A 21,459-nucleotide genomic window follows, 5' to 3' on the forward strand; every position below is an offset into this window, starting at 1 on the left:
GCTGAAAAAGTAAAATTAACACAGTTCATACATGTACCCTTGTAGAAATTGGTTAACTATTAAATTAAGAAATTCTCTAGCATGCAGCTAAGTTTCTTTAATGCAAATACAAGCTTCCTTGAATTTCATTCTGGTTCAGAGGTAAAAAAACTTTGGCTTTGAAATGTTTAATTAACAGGTTTTATTGATACATGTTAATATGTTTGGGTGCGTGTGTATATGTATATATGCATATGTGTATATGTATATATGAATATATAATTCTGTGTATAAGTGTGTACATGTGTATATGTATGCATCTGCATAGGCACATACGAAATAAACACTGACATAGGCACTGTTTGTTTTTAAAAAATATTTGAAATATTGGAATATTCGTTTTTTCCCAAAGGATGTTGGCAACTTAAATGAATTTGCATTCGCAATCTCAGCATACTTGAGAGCTTACATGTTTCTCTATGTGTCACCAACCCTCACCCATTTTCAAGCAAGGTACTATTTGCCCACAGCCAGAAGATTGTAAATGAACATCAGTTGTACAATGGTAATCCTCATTTACAACTATCACATAATAACTATCACAAGGGTGCACACACACACACACACACACACACATACACGCAGACACACTCGACACTTGTTCCAGTTTCCAATCTATCAAATCCCTTCACAAGACTTTGGTCAGCATACGATTATCATAAAATACGGTTCTCCAAAGTGTCACATGGTGGGACTGAGCCCAAGACCACAAGTACTGTGATGATTGACATAATTCTTTGAGAATCAGCATCTTCACAGGGACTGTGGGTTCAAGCCCAGCCACATGCATATGTTCTGAGATGAAAATATATATATACTAGAAGTATTGCTTGAGTTGCTTGGGTTTGTTCCGACCCTTTAGAATTGGAATTTTTGAAAAGTAAAAATTTTGCATTATGTAGCTTGTTATTCTCTTTAAGTGAACATTTTTCTGGTTGAAATACACAGAAAAATGGTGACACAGCAGCCAAAAGATCGTAAAAAATAGGGATTTTCATAGAAAAAAAGCACCTTTTTGATGTAAATAATTTTTGGTGTTAACATGGTCCGATTTGAATTTTATCTTCTACAGAAGGAAGAGCGAGCCTTCTTCTATCATACTCTCAGTTTTGGTCAACTTGTGCTGCAGGGTCTCAGAGGAGATAGTGTTAGTTGAAGGCTACCAAACCTGCCATACACAGACAACTTCAGCTTTATATAAATACAGATATGCAATACAGTGTATTAAGATGCATTTAATCTTATGGGATGATAGTGCAGCAGAATGATATTGTAGAGAGATTATGTCTTCCATTTAGTTCCATAGTTGAGATTGTTTACATTTTGTTGGTGTAAAGGTAGAAATAATACATAACAACTAACAAGGTAGAAAATGGGACAAGTATATAACAAAGATGTTCCAAAATAGCACCTTTAAGTACTACATTTGTGTACATGATATCATCTAGAATCAAACACTTCAGAAAAAAATATTCCATTTAAAATAAAATAACGCATTTCATGGTTCTTTATTAAAAAAAAATGTCTTTATTTCTTTTTAAGTATGTTTTTGTTGTTCACCATATAGATTACTTTGACAATTTAATATCAAATATATTCATGGATATAAGCAATTAACACTTTAGTATGCTGGGTGTGCCAAAAGTCACTCCCAAAATAACTTCAATATACTCCAGAGTGGTCAAAGATGCTTCAATTTTTGTAAAATTGAATAAAATGAACAAAATAATGATGAATATACATGCATTTTTACATGATAAACAAAATCAATTATGATAATAATAATGTAATATAAGTGAAATGCCAAATGATTTGATGCGTGAATTTTAGCCCACCCTGTATGTGTTTTGACTAAAAAAAAAGAAAAGAAAAATATACAATAAGGAAAGTATTCAAGAAGCAAAAGTGAGAAAGTCTTTTACATTTCAAGCCTGCGCTGTTTGACAGAAAGGAACACAGAAATAAACAGGGAGAGAAAATAGAAAAAAGATTTAGTGGCTAACGATATATCATGGTGAATGGCAGACAGAGTCACACAGGAGAGCTCGGAAGAAGGGGAAATAATAAAGTAGTGGTGATCCGAAAATAAAGGTGCACATGCATATGTAAGTGAGAGCGTGTATGTGCATTCGGAAAAAGGCTGGTGACATTGACTTGTGCTTGATTGCATGTGTTGGTGTGTGGATCTTGGTGTAGGTGCTGGGAAGTGGTCAATGCTAGTGGGTGCTGGGAAGTGGTCAGTGCTAGTATGTGCAGGGTGGTGGGATATGGTGGTGTGTGGGTCTAAGGGATGGGGTGATGGGATGTATAGGGATGGTGGGGTTGGAATGTGGGATAGGGTGATGATGAAGGGAGATGGTGGAAGTGAGAAGGTGGGTAGGAATGAAGAGAGAAAGTAGATGCTAGAGAAGAGAGGTGGTAGGAGGAAGTAGGTGAGAGAGGAGGAGGGTTAAATGAAAAGAGGAGGAGAGTTGAGTCCACGTCGCATAAAGGAGCAAAGAGAGAAGATTAATCCCTGCTCACAGCGAAGACGGGAGTCCGGATGTCCCCTGTGCAAGGACAGTCCAAACACAGACAGGTGTGTTGTAAAGAGTGACCGGTAGAGCAGAAATGGCATGAGACTGGGGTGTTATTGCCGAGTTGGACGTCTCTGAGGTGTTCTGTGAATTGGTCAGCGAAGCAGCATCCCGTTTGACCAATGTATAAAGAAGGACAGAGAGAGAGCAGGAGATGCAGTAGATGACGTCGCTAGAAGTGCCGGTGAAGGAATCAGTGATATGATAGGGTTCATGATGGGTGCCTGTGAGGAGAGTGGTGTTGGAGAAGTAAGGGCAAGTGCGGCAGTGTGGGTGGGAGCAGGGGAACAAGCTGGGTTGGGGAAGAATCTGTGGATCAAGAGGTCTTGTAAGTTGTGGGCTCATTTGAAGGAGGAGAGGCAAGATAGCAAGAGTGGTGAGGGGATATTCATGTAGGATGAAGTGGTGAGCCATGAGTTGAGACTGAGTCTCAAAGTCATGGTTGTCACTGCAGAGCCTGTGTAGACAGAGGAATTGGGAAAAGGGGATGGAGAGCTTGGTGTGTTTAGGGTGGGAGGAGAAGTTGAGATATGAGTGTGAGTCTGTGTGTTTGTAGTGGCTGGAGGTGGTGAGAGTGGAGTGATGAATGCTGACTGAAATGAGAAAGGCGACTGAGGTGTCAGAAATAGTGCAGGAGAAATGGAGGGCAGGATGGAAAGATTTGACAAAAAGGAGGAAAGAGTCTAGATGTTCACAAGAGAGTGAGGTCACACCAATACAGTCATCAATATAATGACCATATAGTTCAGGAGTGGGACCAGTGAATCTGGAGAATATTTGGGCCTCAGCGTAACCAATGAACAGGTTTGCATAACAGGGGCCCATTCTCGTTCTCATAGCCACTCCCGAGACCTGCTGGTAAAAATCACCTGCAAACAAGAAGCTGTTAATTGAGAGGACAATTTCAATCAGATGAAGGAGTGTGGACATGTCAGGTTGGGAACTGGGTCGAAGGTCAAGGAAATGTTGGAGTGCACGCAGCCCCTCATGGTGAGTGATCACCGTGTATAGACTCTTGATGTCAAGAGTGAAGAGAAGTTTAGAGGAGCTAAGAGTGAAGGAGAAAGAGTTGAACAAATGAAGAGCATGGATGTGAGAGGGTAAGGAAGCCACTAGGGGAGCAAGGACACGGTCAAGATATCTGGAGATGAGTTCGGTGGGGTAGTTGCAGGCGGAGATGATGGGGCAGCCAGGGTTGTTAGGTTTGTGGATTTTGGGAGGAAGTAAATTGTGGGAGTGTGAGGAGTGTGGACAATGAGGTTAGAGGCAGTTGGGAGAAATGAGAGAAGGAGATGAGGTCATGGATAGTGAAGGACACAGTCTGTTGGTAGCTGGGCATGGGGTTGGATGGCAGAGGTCAATAGAAGGAAGTGTCTTGAAATTGGCAGAAAGCTTCTGCCTTGTCGAGAAAAGAGAACATAAAAACAAAAACATAGAAAACAAACTTTTTTTCGAACAACGGAAAAAGCAAATAAAGAAATGATACATGCAACATAAAGAATATTCCTCTTCATCAGTTGTCCCTGTTTCATCTACTCTGCGTTTCGAAGGTAAGGACAATACACGACTTCGCTGAAACAGTCCTTCCCGCAGAGTAAATTAAATAAAATTTGGGATTTTTTTGCAGAGGGTGAAAGTGGTAACATATATATGTATATATATGTATACATATGTATACATATATATGTATACACACACACACACACATATATATATATACATACATACACACACATGCACGCACACACACACACACATAATGTAAGAAATACAAAGAGAAGGTAAAAATAAAAGAAAATGCAGATTGTATTCGGTTGTTGTTCAGGAAATAAGAAGAAAAGAAAGAAATGTCTTTTAGGTTTGGAGTATTCACTCTTCTTATGAAAGAGAGAATAGACAAGGAAAGGAAGGGATAGAGAATGAAAAGTGCTCATGCATCCAACTGTCATGGCATGCTGAGATGACCACAGGTGGCAGAGAGGGTGCGTTAGGTGTAAGAGATAAAGGGGACAACTGTGAGTCTGTCACGAGTGTATGTGTGTATAAAACTACCATACGTGTGTACACTGTATGTGTATGTGCATGTGTGTGCGTTTGTTTGCATGCATGCATATGCTTCTTTGCAGGTTTGTGTGTATGTGCCATGGAAGATCAACTGTGAGTTTGACATGTGTGCGCGTGGCTGTTTTGTGTGTAATACTGGATAGACATGTTTAGGTAAAAAAAGAGGTTACACAAGTAAGTGTAAAGGTCAGGAAATGGAGGTTGCACTTTTATATTCTTGTTACAATATGTGTGCATATGGGTAGCATCGAGGACTGTAACTGAGGTGTAGGTGTTAGTGTGTGTGAAATAGATAGTAGGTGTGTGTGAGTGTGTAAGTGTATGTGTGGCAGCAAATGCATTCTCTTATTCTTTTACTTGTTTCAGTCATTTTGACTATGGTCATGTTGGAGCGTTGCCTTTTTGGTCGAAGAAATCAACCCTTAGACTTATTCTTTGTAAGCCTGGTACTTATTCTATCAGTACCTTTTGCTGAGCTGCTAGATTACGGGGACATAAACACACCAACATCAGTTGTCAAGCAATGGTGGCGGGGGGTCAAACACAGACACAAAAACACAAATATATACATACATATAATGTGTGTGTGTGTATATATATATATATAATATATATATATATATATATGTATGTATGTATATGCGACTGGCTTCTTTCAACCAAATACACCCACAAGGATTTGGTTGGCCCGAGGCTATTGTGCCACGCAGTGGGACTGAACTTGGAACCATGTAGTTTGGAAGCAAGCTTTGAAGTTTTTGTTAATAGAAATAGTGTATGTGTAGGGTTTTTTAAGGGGATTGTCAGAATGTAAGAAGTAGGTGGTGTGTGTAAGTGCGTGAAGTGGTTATAAGTGGGGTTTAATGAAAAGAGGGTGGGAATTTATACCATTCAGGATTAGAGTCTGAAGGGAAAAATAGTTTTATATATATATATATGCAGGAATTATATATACGCATACACATGCACGCGCATTTATAGTGGTAGTCAGCTTGTGTCTACATATTGGAAAGTTGTAAAAATCTTGGATGTTACTATTGGGCAGCAATGTCACCGAACTAGAAGTTAAAATAGAACAACTATTTAAGTTTCGCAATTTGATTTTAAAAAGTGACGGCAATACTTTCTAGTTCTTTCTAAGGAGGATTTATTTATGCTTTTAGTAATTAACAAAGCGTCGTCCCTATATAGGCCTCCCTTGATATTAGGGAAGTGCCTGTGGAGATGGTGTAGTATATAAAGTCCAACTAAGTCAGTGACCTGAGCTTCGACTTTACTCATAGGATATTGGAATATTACATATATACCATAATGCCTAAAAAATGTATTTACAATTTCAATACCCACACATATCTTGCATTTATTTTCTTTCCTCCACCTCACTCTCTATTTTGTATCACATCTAAACTAACTATGACTAAACTATCCTCTCACACTGTCTCCGATGAAGGGATATTATTAATATCCTAGAAACAGCTGTAAGACCTTCTATCTATAAGTGCTCTAATATCTGCTCAGCCTTGGTCTTTTATCTTATTGCGCAAAAATTCATATATATATGCAAAATAAGTATATTTTATATTTATATATATATATATATATATATATATATATATATATACACACACACACACATATATACATATGTATATAAAATTTATGTGTATAAATATATATATATTATATATATATATATATAGTTAATCCAAGGAAGGGAAGACGGAGGAAAAAATATAAATGTATATAAAATTTATATATATATATTCTTTTACTTGTTTCAGTCATTTGACTGAAGCCATGCTGGAGCACCGCCTTTAATCAACCAAATCAACCCCAAGATTTATTCTTTGTAAACCTAGTACTTATTCTACCAGTCTCTTTTACCAAGCCATTAAGTTACGGGGGTTGTAAATACACTAACATTGGTTGTCAAGCAATGGTGGGGTAACAAACACAGGCATACAAACATACACATATATTTGTAAGAATGAGATGGCTTTTTTGAGGGGATAATTTTAATTCTAATTTTAATATAAGATTAAAATATAAATTATTCCCTCAAAAAGGCCATCTCTACTCATTCTTTGAAATATATATAATACTGTATCAAGAACTTTCTCTTTATTATTCTACCATATATATATATATATATATATATATATATATATATATATATATATACGGCAGTCTTCTTTCAGTTTCCATCTACCAAATCCACTTACAAGGCTTCGGTTGGCCCAAGGCTATAGTAGAAGACACTTGCCCAAGGTGCCACACAGTAGGACTGAACCCTGAACCATGTGGTTGAGAAGCAAGCTTCTTAACACTCAGCCATGTCTATATATATTATATAAAAAATTTCCAGGATTCAAGAGAATCAGGTATTTAAATAGTGAAAGCACCAAGGTCAGGTAAGTGATAGTGCTATTATGTACAAACAATGTATAATAACTAATACATACTCACTAAAGTAAACACAGGTTTGTTCTCCAGTTATGCATATATTCACAAGTGGCTGAAACAATGAGTCATCAAGGTCACACAAGGGTACACTCACTGCTCCTATTGCACTGCGATCTATAGACCCCAGATCTAAATGAATTGCAGGTTTCAAATTAAGTGAAAAATAGATAACAATAATTTACTACAGCTGTTTCAGACATGTTTTTTATTGATGACTAGAAGTGTTACATCATGCCCCCCAAAAAAGTTTTAAGTGAAGGTAAGAATTAACAATTAGAACTTTTCATATATATATATATTATATATATATATAATGAAGAAAAATTAGGATAATTATCCCCTTATACAGTACAACTAATCAGTAATCTAATAGAGCATCAGGAATGTAGAACCAAGTGTATCTATAGTGCATTCAGAAAATAGAATAAGATGGAAGGTACATTTTTTCGACAGGAAAAATGACAAGAATAATAATAGTAGAGAATTTGAGAAAAATCTGAAGAGAGAATTTCAACCCCTTAGAAATTCTAAGGGATTTAAATTTAGTGCTGTTTGAAAAACTTCATAACATAATCAGGAATATTAAATTCAGAAAATCTACAAGGAAATACAACCAACACCAAAAAGAAGCTCAATGAAATAATGAATACCTTCAAGAACATGACAGGGATACTAGTACCAGTGGACAAAACTGGTAACCTTTATAATGTTAACATTAAAACATACAAGCAACTTATAACTAAACAATTAGACCAACTACAAACATGCATCTAATGAAATATTAAATAAGATAAACAAGGGCTAAAATAGTTAAAAATTTAGGAATATGGATAGAATTAGACTATATACATTCAGGGTACCTAGAATAAACCTTAAGGACCACAAAGAAAATTTACAGAACAACCCTACAGTAAGATTCACATGTCCATCGATATCATATAGGTAGAATTAGCAAAATAATAATAGACAGAGTAGTACCAAAATTAAAATATATAACTAAGTTCAAATTTTAGTCCAATACTACAGATGTAATTAGGTGGTTAAGGATTTAGAGAATAAAAACATAGTAAATTCATACAGCTAGATATATCTAACTATTAACCATCAATAAACCCAACTGTATTAAACAAAGTGCTTTATTAGTAAAAAGCAACTCAGACCTTTCTAGAGAGGAAATAGACCTAATATTAGCTGCATTAAGCATGATAATTGAATATAGGGGAAAACTATGGGCTAGATCCAATAGGAATGAATGTTTTGACATAATGATGGAATTGAGCACAGGCAAAAGATCTCACAGAGATATACATACTCTCTCCAATGGAGTCATGCTTCCCAAAATTAGGTGGGGCTCTATGTAGAGATGATGCATTGTTCATTTAGCAAACTGTAGCAATGTAGAAAAGGAGAGATGCAGGAAAAAACTTTTTAAATTCTTCAAAAACTTAGGTCTATCAATAACAATCAAAAAAGATTATAGAGTAGTAAACTTCTTTGATGTGAAACTCAGCCAGAACATGGAAAAATTCAAGCTTTCCATAAACAAAATGAAAACCTGAAATATGTTAGTAAAGGATCAAATCACTAGAATCAATACCTAGGAGTATTACAAAAAGTGTGTCCGATAGAATATCTAGACTATCTGCCAAGGAAACGATATATTTAATGAGCACACAGAGTACTACAACTCAGCACTAGCCAGAGCAGATTATAAGGATAAAATAAAATACTTACAGGATAATGTAACAGGTAGTCAATATGAGGATAAATATGAAAATAAAGAAAGAGCTAATAGTAATAGTCAAGGCAAAAAGCAAATAAAAACAAAATGATGAATGGGATAGGAACTAAGATGGAAAGTGTAGTGACAATATTAAGGGATGTAAGGATGGCATCAAAACTAATGGACACCACTGTAAAGAAGCAAAGAAGTAGAAGGAAAGAATAAATGAAAATACCAAACACAGAGTAGATTCAAGAATAGCATACATAAATATAGGTATAGGAGTAGCTGTGTATAGGCATAGGAGTGGCTGTGTGGTAAGTAGCTTGCTTACAAACCACATGGTTCCAGGTTCAGTCCCACTGTGTGGCACCTTGGGCAAGTGTCTTCTACTATAGCCTCGGGTCGACCAAAGCCTTGTGAGTGGATTTGGGAGACGGAAACTGAAAGAAGTCCATCGTATATATGTTGTGTGTATATATATATATATATATATATATATATATATATGTATGTGTGTTTGTGTTTGTCCCCGCAACATCGCTTGACAACCGATGCTGGTGTGTTTATGTCCCCATAACTTAAGTGACCAATAAAATAAGTACTAGGCTTACAAAGAATAAGTCCTGGGGTTGATTTGCTCGACTAAAGGTGGTGCTTCAGCATGGCCACAGTCAAATGACTGAAACAAGTAAAAGAGTAAAGAGTAAAAGAGTAAATAAACCAAATAGGTACAATAAACAGAATAGAAAAATAGACAATGATAAAATAATTTGGTTTAATCCAAAATATGGATTGCAGATTAAATCCAAAATTGGACACGAACTCTTCTCTACACTAGATAAGCATTTTCCTGAGTCAAGTAGGTACTACAAAATTTTTAACAGATGCAAAGTAAAATTAGCATGTGCAACTTCACACAACCTGGAAAATTATATGCATAAACTAAATAACAAAAAACTGAATGCAATAAAACTGGAATATAGAAACAAAGGCTCAGAAGGTGAAAATAAAGTAAATAGGGAGAAATAAATAGGTAAGATGAATAATAAATACAAAAGACAAAAATGGAACATAAATTGAAATACTAATATTTTGTTGATGAAAGATTCAGAACCTGGGGTAGGTAGGAATAGAATAGGAACTGGAGAGGGGTGAGGAATAATCTTCAGAAATGACTCTGGTAGCATCCAAAATGCATTCAAACAGCACACTGAACAGCGAAAATAAAGGTGTGGAAAAAGTACCAAAATATGAGAAACAACTCAAAAAGATGCAACTGTAGACTTAAGAGTGAATGTAAGTTTGAAAACAAATGCAAGAAATGGAATGTTATTTATAAATGTGAAGTGCAAACAGGTGCACAGAAATATGTGTATATTGGTGCAATATCAGACATGCTGGAAAATAAGGGTCACTGCACCTCATTAGCAAATCTAACTTGCAGGTTAAAGCAAAGTGGAGAGGAATATACATCAAAACGGTCCATACTGTAAAATGCTAAACTCTACAACAGATTCTCCTGGGTCTGCAACTTATGCTTAGGAGAAACACTAAAAATTATTATCTGTAAAGAACAAATAGTTAATAAACATTCATAAATAGTTTTATCATGTAACCATAAAATTAAGAATTCTCTCATGGAATTTGAAAAAAAATCTTCTGTAAGAAACACCAAATAATCAAGGATAGTATCCAAACCAACTACTTGGATGGGCTTATGAACATGAGCAAACAAAAAAGATCTACAATATAAAATAATGTTACTACAAACGTATATGGACATAGTGGATAGTAATTATCATGGATACCGGTATAACTTATATGCATACTAATGTAAGTCTAATATATTATCAGACAGAAATATATCTAGAACACAAAAATAATAGAAGTGAATTGGTGAGATTAATGAAAATAGGGCCTCTCAATAAATGGAATACAATAACTGTGAACAGATAGTACAACCCTTCAAGACAGTGCCTAGCAGCAGGAGATAATACAACATAGTGAATTACACTGCTCTTAATGTGAACTTTATCCTCTCTGGTGTCTTTATATATTGCTCTAAAACTGATAATGTCAAAATGAACCTTTGTTTTTTATTATTTACATGCCTGTTTAATCATTAGTGAAACAAATGGGGTGCAGAGGGGTTCTGAATCCCTTGGTTAAATCTAATATGTCTTTTCATATTTCTTTTTTCTTTTTCGTGTAAGCCTGCTGTGATAAACCACAAGCAATGCCCAATGTTGTTTTTCATAAGTTGAGACAGTTCACAAGCAACACCCAAAAATTTAACAGAGCTTCCTTATTGGTGTAAAATGGTAAATGTCTTTAAATGCAAACGTCAGACTAGCCAAATACCATAAATGTCAAATAAATTTCCACCTACAAGTCATTTTTATTACTATATTTATAAGCTATAAGGAGTTCTGCATGTATAACCATCCCACAGGATTACTCTGGAAGATGCAAATAACAGGCAGTAGCCAACAAGAAGCATAGGAGCTTTTACAAGCGCATTCAGAGGCATTTGCTGTAAATAAAATTCAAAAGATATGTATACTATAGGTGCAGGTATATAATATCTATATTATATACATATGTAATAAAGGTGTGGTGAATAAACTGTTGTCTAAATTACGCAAAAATGAAAATAACACTGACATCTCATTTTAACAGATATATTTACCAAAATTACATAAAAATATCAAAATGCTAACAAGTGAATTTATTTAATAAAAGCGCCATTGGCTTAAACCACGGCCTCCAGACAACTTCAGAATACCCTTCTGCAACTCTTCTGGATGGTGCCTTTGATTATGTTGGTGAATGCTGCCATAATCTTTGCCTTCAGTTCATCTTTGGTGTTACAAGGAATTTTGTAGGACTGTTGCCCAACTACACCCCACACATAATAATCAAAGGGGTTGCAAGTCTGGGGAGTTAGGTGGCCAGTTGTTAGGAGTGATGTGGTTGCAGAAATTGTCTGACAGCCATGACTGTGTTCTCCTGCTCATGTGACATGGTGCAGAGTCCTGTTGTCAGACATAGGTTCTTCCACAGGCTGCCATGTTGACAGTTGAATGTTCCAACAATGTAAGATCATAAGTAACTGTTAGCCTGTTAACAGTTCTCTAAACAAAAATGGCCTCAGTTTGTAGTTCCTCTTTTCTAAGTGACCCTTAACTTTTGGCCCCTGCAATTTGGAAGATTGTTTGTTTATTTCCTCTTAATTAAGCTAATTTTGACTGGAAACTACTGTATCTTCATCTGAAAGGGGAGATCATTTGAGATGAGAGGTATCCTTGGAATGACGACATTGTCCCCCATCATGTTGCCACGATGGAGAAGAGGTTTCTCAGCTGCACAGGAGTCTTGCACATTTGTGCCTCAGTCAGAGTGACATCCAAGTGTCTATCATTTCCCAGAAGACCTCTGAGATGGCAAGCCTAGCGATATGTTTGACATACTGTGTTATCAACCATATATAAGGCTGTAAATGATGTGGGCCCCTTGACATGGTGTAATAGAAGCCTTAGATAGTAGCACTCTTAGTAGTTGGAATGAACAACATAGACTCTGCCAAATGTGTCTGGTATCTTGATTCCTGGATGACGTGTGGGTGCTCCAAGTGCACGTCTCTTTCATTTGTTTTGATACCAGGTGTAGAATTGTGGAACTTCATTGGATAGCAGTCTTGTAGCAAATTCATCATCTTGACAGAGCTTGAAGAATACTGTGGGTAGTATTTCTGGCAGCTTCCATTTGTAATTGAATTGTGTTAGTCAGTATGCTGTCTCTGAGATGGAGGAAATGTCACGTTTGTCATGTTCTTGTCCAACCAGAAGCACAGCTGTTTAATTTGCTGTTGGCGCATTAAACCTCCCTCTGTGTTGACCAGATGGTTTCTTGTCTGAGCTGATAACTATCTTGTAATCCAGGGAGTCGGGTGGAATTTTTTCAAGTGCCGTCTTGAAGCTTGTTGTTGTTGTTATGCAGCATCTTTTGCAGAGACACTACAATGTTCATCCTGATACCAGAAATGTTCTTGCTCCTCTCTTGCAGTATGTCATCTAGTCAGGGATCCTTCAGGAGATTGCAGTAGCTGGCTGCAGTCACTTTAACCCCTTCAAGCACCTTGACTGTGCCACCAACTTTGTCCATAATGATACCAGCCCACAACATAACTTCTCCACCCTGTTGTTGACATCGTAAACGTTGGTGAAGCTTATCTCCAAAATAGACTCAAACCATTTGCCTATCCGTCAGGTCTGTGAAGGGTTGCCCTGTTTTCATCAGTGAACAGAACACAACTCATGTTTGAGACCATGTACTTTTGGGCCCATTGAAGCCTCAAACTCCTGTGACAGGGCGTTAAATGAGGTAGCTTCAAGGGTTCTCACATGGAAGCCATGGTCCTGAGGATTTCTGGTGGTTTTCGGTACATGAAAAAGTCAGGAAGCAATGAAAATAGCTTTGCTTGTTTGTCCAGGTTTTCCACATAATTTGCAGTCAATATTCCTCAAATCCCTAGTCACAGCCTTGGAGGTCCCACAATTGGATCATTTCTTCCTTGGCAAAGGGTCCTTCAGGAATCGTCCAACCATGTTCAAATGACGACCTAACTTCTCTACAATGACATGAAGAGAAGTGCCTTTAGTCACTTTCCTTGATGATAACAGGCTTTTCTTCATCATTAGGGCCTTTTCCACATCTCATTGCTTAGAGAGGAGAGACACTATTAGCATGGTTCACTCAAAGACTGAAGAATCTGAGAAAAAAAGAATGTTACACAGAATAATGAAAAAATAATGATGGTATTGCCATATTGTGCAAACCAGCTGGGAAAAGTTTTATCAAAATCAATTCACAGAAAACTGAGAAATCTTAAATTTCACTCCCAATCTATTAGCTTGGTTCTAGGTGTACAGGCCGTGGCAGAGAGGACAGACGTTTTTGAAATGGCTATTACTCAGCCCCAGGGGGAGGAACATATGTCCGACAGGTACCATTTGGCCTGTGGTGTCTTAGCATTTTTTTCTCTTTTCAGGTGAAGCCAAGGTGCTGTGGACAATACAGTATCGCGTCTCTGACTATGAATGTTATGTGAAAAATAACGAGTCTGTCACAGCAGTTCAGCGTGAGTTTCAGCACCACTTCAACATTCACTGAAGTCAGGCTGTTCCTACCCTTAACACAATCTTACGCTGGATGAATGCAGTTCATACATGAGGTACACTAATGGGGGGTGCCACAAATGGTACGGACCCCGGAAAATATAGAATGCATCAGACGTAGTCCAAATTGCTCTGCTCATAGGCATTCCACTAAACTTAGCATCAGTAATCGATCGGTAAGGCATATTTTGAATGAAGAAATTGGTCATTGAGCCAGTTGAAACCATGGGACTGTGCACAGAGCAATGCTGGAGAGAGTGGAGGCCAACTTCCTAGAATGCCTTCAGAAATGCATCAATGAAAATGGACACATGAAGGATGTTGTTTTCCACACTTGATCTTGACAAATGCGAATTCAGTATGAACACATTGATGTCAATGGATTCAGTGTGATGCAGAATATGAATAAGGTTGGCTCTATGAAATACAGCTCCTACTAATTTTTTCCAGATGTGTAGACTGGAGCAACATGAAATAAAGTGTCTTGCTCAAGGACACAATGCACTGCTGAGAATTGAACTCATGACCTTATGACCATGAACCAAATACCCTAATCACTAAGCTACATGCCCTCACTATATATATTGATGTAAATAGATAGATATATACATAGTTATATACTATATTTATAATACGATACTTATCCAGAGGCACAGGCATGACTTTGTAGTAAGAAATTTGCTTCCAAGCCACATAGCTCTGAAGTCTTTTACTTGTTTCAGTCATTTGACTGCGGCCATGCTGGAGCACCGCCTTTCGTCAAGCAAATCAACCCCGGGACTTATTCTATCGGTCTCTTTTGCCGAACTGCTAAGTAACGGGGATGTAAACACACCAGCATCGGTTGTCAAGCAATGCTAGGGGGAAAAACACAGACACACAAAAATATACACACACATACATATATATATATATACATATATACGACAGGCTTCTTTCAGTTTCCGTCTACCAAATCCACTCACAAGGCTTTGGTCGGCCCGAGGCTATAGCAGAAAACACTTGCCCAAGATGCCACGCAGTGGGACTGAACCTGGAACCATGTGGTTGATTAGCAAGCTACTTACCACACAGCCACTCCTGCGCCTATTAAAATTCTTGATTAAAATTCTTCAAGATGGTGCCTCAGCATGGCTGCAGTCTAATGACTTAAATAAAAAAAAAAAATCTCTCTCCCTCTCTCTATATATATATATACACACACATTTAATACTTCATTGATGGGAGGTGTTAAGGGCGAGGTGGGTGATAAAGAAAAAGACGGATGGAGGCATGGGGAAGAGATGTGGGTGTGGGATGGGAGAGAGATGGCTTATAATAATTTTTATAATGTGTTTGATTGTGTATAAGCACATATATATATATATATGTGTGTTGGGTATTGTGAGAAAATATTGACTCCTTATTTATTGTGAGGAAAGTGGTAATGCATTAAGGGCCTGCCCTTATACTCAACTAGTTGGCTAAAATATACTTCCATTCATGAGGGCAAGAGGAAAAATTTTAACTTTTAAAGTCCTGATAGGTTCTGTGTGGAAGGTGTTTTTCAATATGATCATTTTCTGTTAAACAGAATCTGCATCTCCTACTGCTGTTGAAGCAAGGTCAACACTTTTCTAGAAATCTTCACTCAATGTTATATTGTGCAAAGTTTTATTTAAATATCCATCTCCTGGATATCGAATGATGCCTTCTGTTGTGCCAATATATTTCCATATATTCAATACTCTATTGCGATTCTTTGAGACAATCTCCACTTCATACATGGTACTTTTTGCATTGCACTGACTGTTTAATGGGCATGTGGAGATTCCTCTGCATGAGCAACTTGCATCTGTAGAAGGTTTGAGCCTATCTACTGAAACTCTTTTTAATACCAGGTGCATGACTAAAAGAGACTCTCAAATTAAGCCAATAAAAATTTTCCTATACTTATGTGCCTGTGGAAAATGCTTATCCACTAAACTAACATCCTACCTACACAAATTTTATCATTAAGAGAAAATGGGCATTTTCTCTTGATGGGTTAGGGCCAGGCATATAAGTTATCCTGTCTTTGAAACTGCAAACAGCCATGGTTTCACTGTAGAATGAGGTCTTGGCATCAAAGATCTCTTTTCTTGAAAATGTAATGGATAGAGGGAAAGGAACAGGTATCTTGCTGAAGAAGTGAACACACAGCTTCCTCAACTGGAGAGAGAGGGGGAGGATGGGAAGAGAGAGAAAGAGAGAGAGTACTCTCAAGGTACATGGTAAATATGTGAGAATAAAGAGAGGAACAGAAAGGATGGGTGGATAGGTAAATGTGCTTGAATATGAAAAAATGTGGCAGATTAGAGATGGGAACTGAGGTGAACACAGTGCATATCAGTCTGGGGGAAGGATGTATTGGAAATTGTAGTCGGGGAAGAGGAGGTGATAAGGGACAATAGTAGGGTACAACGTGAAGTGGGGTAATGGGTGCAATGAATAATAGCTTCTTGTCATATTTCTTTGCTAGCATGAGTTGGATGGGTTGTCACAGACATTTCACTTCTTATTGGAAGCCATTGACATTTGTATGTCATTCTGGCTACTTTTCTACGGACAAATGTTTTTTTTTTTTTGGTATCAACATTAAAGAGAATATGAAGTCCTTGGTAAGACAGAGCTAAACAGAGCTCCCATCCCAAATTTTCTTCTGCCTTACCAACCATTCAAGAGCATCAGGAAAGGTAGCTTTTGTTATTGCATCAGCACAGTAGGGTAGAGAGTATGCAGTATCTTCAGTCGTTTACTTTTGCTCACATGATGTGACAAAGGAAAGAATAAGAGAGTGAGATGACAGCAATAAGGTCAGAATGGATGCATGAAGGGAACAAGAGTTATGTTGTCTTGACTATATGTACCTATCTCAGAATACTGAGTACTCCCATCACTCACCCCTACCATACAGCCCTCTCTATCTTTTGCTTCTCATTCTATAAAGAGGCTGGCAAGCAGAGATATGGGGTTGTGAGGTACCTTTAGTCATGTCAAGAATATGACTGGTATAACAAATACTTTGCCTAGTACACAATGCAAATTCCAAGGCTTTGTAGTGCTGGTTCCATAAACACTGTAAAGTAGTTGGTGTTAGGAAGGGTATCTGGTCACAGAAACCAAGTCAAAGATTAAACATGGGTGAAACGAGGTCTTCTGATCTTGGCGAGCAGTACACCTAAATACATGCTGATACCAACCACGGCGACCTATGCAATTTATTCTAAAAATGTGGACATAAAATGTGTATGTAAACATAGCTATCACTTGAAAGCAAGTTTGACTTATTAGCTTATACCACGTTGTCGTTGTTTTAGATTACTGTAGTTTTACGCAGATATAGACACATACTTTGCCTCCCACAACTGACCCAGCAGAACATCGAGAATGTGACAGCTGGAGAGATAAGACTGCACCAGCACCTGTTGATCATTTACAGAAGGATCGAACCTAAAACATGGGTGGGAACTGAACTTTATAACCACTTTCTCTTTACCTATCCCATGTCTTCTTATCTCATCTGTTGTTTTCTCTTGTTTTGTTTCTGGTATCTGAGCTTGTCTCCTTTTTCTGAAGTGAAAACAAATTTAAGCTAATCTTGAGTTATATACACACATACATATACATACATACACAAATATATATTTTTTTATCGATGCACCGTCTACATTGGTTGCTATTCAGAATCTCGTGTCCTGTTCTCAAATGTAGCGAGAAACTCAGAGTAGCAGCACACCAAAGTTTTCGTTAAATATTTTACTCTATCTAATGTACAGTGTACATTTTCCCACGTCAATGCCATTCAAACCATTGTGAACCCATGATCATATATATATATATATATATATACACAAACATATACATACATACACAGACAGAAAGATAGATAGACACACACACATACATACACGTTTATATCGACAGAATTATGACGAAGATCAGACTTTATATCTAAATATATATATATATACACACACACAGTGTGTATATGTTTTCATATACAATATGATACTAAAATAATTATAAATATCTCTAATAATTATTGATACTACTACTACATCCCCCTACACATAAATTATACTGACAGTTATGTAGAGCTACAGGCATAAATTACAACCATTCTATCATGTAATGCTACTGAAAATTCCAACATAATATAATACGATATACATTCACTGTATTACGCACACGGACTTTTTATCACCCTTACAATATTGCTCACATTTCTCTTGTATAACGATTTCTTTTAACTAGAGAGAGAGAGAAAAAAAAAGATGTAGTCAACAGAGACAAGGGAGTAATAAAAGTCTTAGACGACCTAAAGAAACAACTAAAACACCCATATGGGTTTTAGGCCGGGCCTCTACTTTTTGCGCTGTCACTAACACCTCGCATACATTCATGAATCAATACTCACACGCAATCAATATCACATACCATTCATGCACACTGATGGAAGAAAAACGAAGACATTTTTCACATATAACACAAGCACACAGTTGAGTTTATTCACGTCCACGCAACAACCCCCAGAAATAAAGATACATACGTGTAAAATGCTGCTGAAACACAACCACACACACATATTCATCATAACTTAGACACTAAAAAAAAAAAATATTAGTCCTTTTACGTAATTCTAAATTAGATATATATGGATATATATATATATATATATACATACAACAGCAGGGAATATAAAAAGCCGTAAAATATGCATATGCTCATACAGGTAGACAAATGTACGAAAATACATAAATTATCGTCACACATCCACAACACACATACGAAGACCGATTTTTAAATCTTTGTACGTGTCATGTGAAATCTCGTTCAAATGATAATCAGTGACATTCGGTATATTTTTGTAATCACATTCGCACACAAACACGCATACATGTATGTACGTACGTACAAACATTCTCATGTATATTTACACATACATAAGTAATGAGTTTTTAGTCACATATTTGCAGCAAACAAAAAAAAATCATTCATACATCCATGCATACAACCACACATACATATGTGTGTGTGTTGAATCTGTGAAAATTTGTGAAAATTGCTCACCCAATAAGCAATTATAAATACACAGAGGACTAGAAATATGCATACACGAGCAAACAAGTTATATATGCACATTTTACACACAGATTAACACTGAATTCTACAACTAAGATATATGACAAAAGTTAATGACTGCAGAATAAGTCTCGTTCAGACGTTAGTACCCATCAGCCCTTAGCTGTTGGTAGCCGGAGTAGATGTAGTAGCAGCAGTGAAAGTAGCAAATTGTAAGAAACAGCATCTGCAGCAGCAGTAGCAACATCAGCAACACAAATACTGCAATATGTGTAAAATTTATCAGCAGCATCATCAGTGAGCAGGGGGGTGGCTATAGAGAATAAGTCTCAATATCGTCAGGGAGGCCGTGTAATAAAGCCATAATACTGCTGGAGGTGGAAAAGAGAGAGAGAGCGAGCGAGATAGAGATATACAACGAGGGGGAAAAAAATAAAAAAAGAGAGAGAGACACAGGAAGAAAGAGGGGGAGAAAGAAAAGAGTAAGATATTGAGAGAAAGAACAGGAATATCACTAGAACAAACCAGCAGGACATAGGCTCTCTACGCAACACAACCAAGCAAGGAGGAAAGAAACAAGAGGTGCGGTAAAATTCTATTATATATAATATATATATATTATATTATATATATATAAATATATCTTTTTAGAAAATCCAATATTTTTGTTCAAGTATCACGTATGTGTGTATGTATACATCTATCTATCTATCTATCTATCTATCTATCTATCTATCTATCTACCTATCTATTTATCTGTCTATCTCAAAGAACGATAAAAAAATTAAGGTGGTGATGAAGTGACTGCGGTAAAAGAAAAAAGAGAAGTGAGAAAGAAAAAGGAAAAAAAAAAAAAAGACGTTTATGGTGACCCGTTGGATGAAATTATGTGTAACGTATGATCAATTGTTAATGATGTTGCTTTTCTATATTTTAGCTTCCATTAGAAATATATCGTTGCAGATCATCTAGCCACACAAATTTCAGTCTAATTATTGCTATCGTTACCTTTATTTATTTATTGATTGATTGATTGTTCAACATTATTACTACTAATCTTACGACTACCATCATTTCTGTTAATGGTAAGGGAGAGAACAGCGAGAAAGATAGACATACTTTCAGATATATTTGATGTAGAATGTGCATGTATAAAATGTATCAGTGGGTGTGTATATGTATGTATAAATTTATTAGATGTAGCTATATACGTGTGCGTGGGGTATATATATATATATATATGTATGTATATATATATATATATGTATGTATGTATCTATGTATGTATATATGTGTGTGTATATACAATACGTTTATGAATTAAACGTATGTATAGATGAGTAAGTGTGTGTGTGTATCTAGTTGGTATTGCATGAACATACGTAAATGTCTTGGATGCCCAGCTATAATCCGTAACATAACGATCAAACCTCAGATATACGGATAAAACTGTGTGTACGTTGTATTAAAAATATTTAGGCATATAAAATATGTATATGGCTATAAATTAGTATCTAACTGCGTGTATGTATTGAATGTATGCATCTGTCTGTCTCGCCATATATGTGAGCTTGTGTCTCTCTCTATATATACGTACACACATACATATACAGATATACGCATATAGAGCAGATTTATAAGCTTACAGACACATATACACACGTACATTTTCATATATGTACACACACACGCAGACAATTCGTAATTTCGTCCGAGCGTTGGGACCTACGCTGTGCGATATTCATTTCGTCACCTATGTAATCTGAGTTCAAATCGGACCGACGTCGGCCTTACCTTCCATCATTCCAGGTAGATTAATTGAGTATATGGACAGAATTCTTTCTTCACCCATCTCGCCCCTCTCTATGTGGAAAATCTACGAAGCACAGTAATGCCTCTATTCAACAATCAAGCCATAGAAACGATTGGGAAATTTACAAGGTTCAACCAAAGCAGTGATATCTATCCGTCTATCAATCACCTCCCCCTCGCTCATATATATATATATATATATATATATATATATATATATATATACAAATATACACAATACACGAACACATATATATTACATTATATACACAGACATATAAAAATGGATATGTGTGTGTGGGGGTATCCTTGAATATGTGTTTGTATGTGTATCCATGTACATGGATATATTTATATGACTGTGTATGCGTGTATCCATGTATATCGATATATATATATATATGTGTGTGTATATATATTCATATATATGGAGATATATAAGTATTCTATGTATCCGTATAACTATATATATATATATATATAGGTACCTTTTACGTTT

At 36.5% G+C, this 21,459-nt stretch overlaps 1 protein-coding gene across 3 annotated transcripts in view; it reads left to right on the top strand.

The window, feature by feature from the left end:
• Window positions 1-19,597: 19,597 nt before the first annotated feature.
• The window catches only part of LOC115219191 (cytoplasmic polyadenylation element-binding protein 3), a 73,154-nt gene continuing 71,292 nt past the window's right edge, over window positions 19,598-21,459 (top strand). For 2 of the 3 annotated variants that reach the window (XM_029789310.2, XM_029789308.2), the window contains exon 1: window positions 19,598-19,730. The gene's annotated coding sequence lies outside the window, so the exon portion shown is untranslated. Of the gene's footprint in view, window positions 19,731-19,782; window positions 20,045-21,459 lie in introns of those variants that run through there. The other variant, XM_029789309.2, reaches the window with a different exon arrangement.

The sequence above is a fragment of the Octopus sinensis genome, linkage group LG14, assembly GCF_006345805.1.
Source record: "Octopus sinensis linkage group LG14, ASM634580v1, whole genome shotgun sequence".
Taxonomy (NCBI): domain Eukaryota; kingdom Metazoa; phylum Mollusca; class Cephalopoda; order Octopoda; family Octopodidae; genus Octopus; species Octopus sinensis.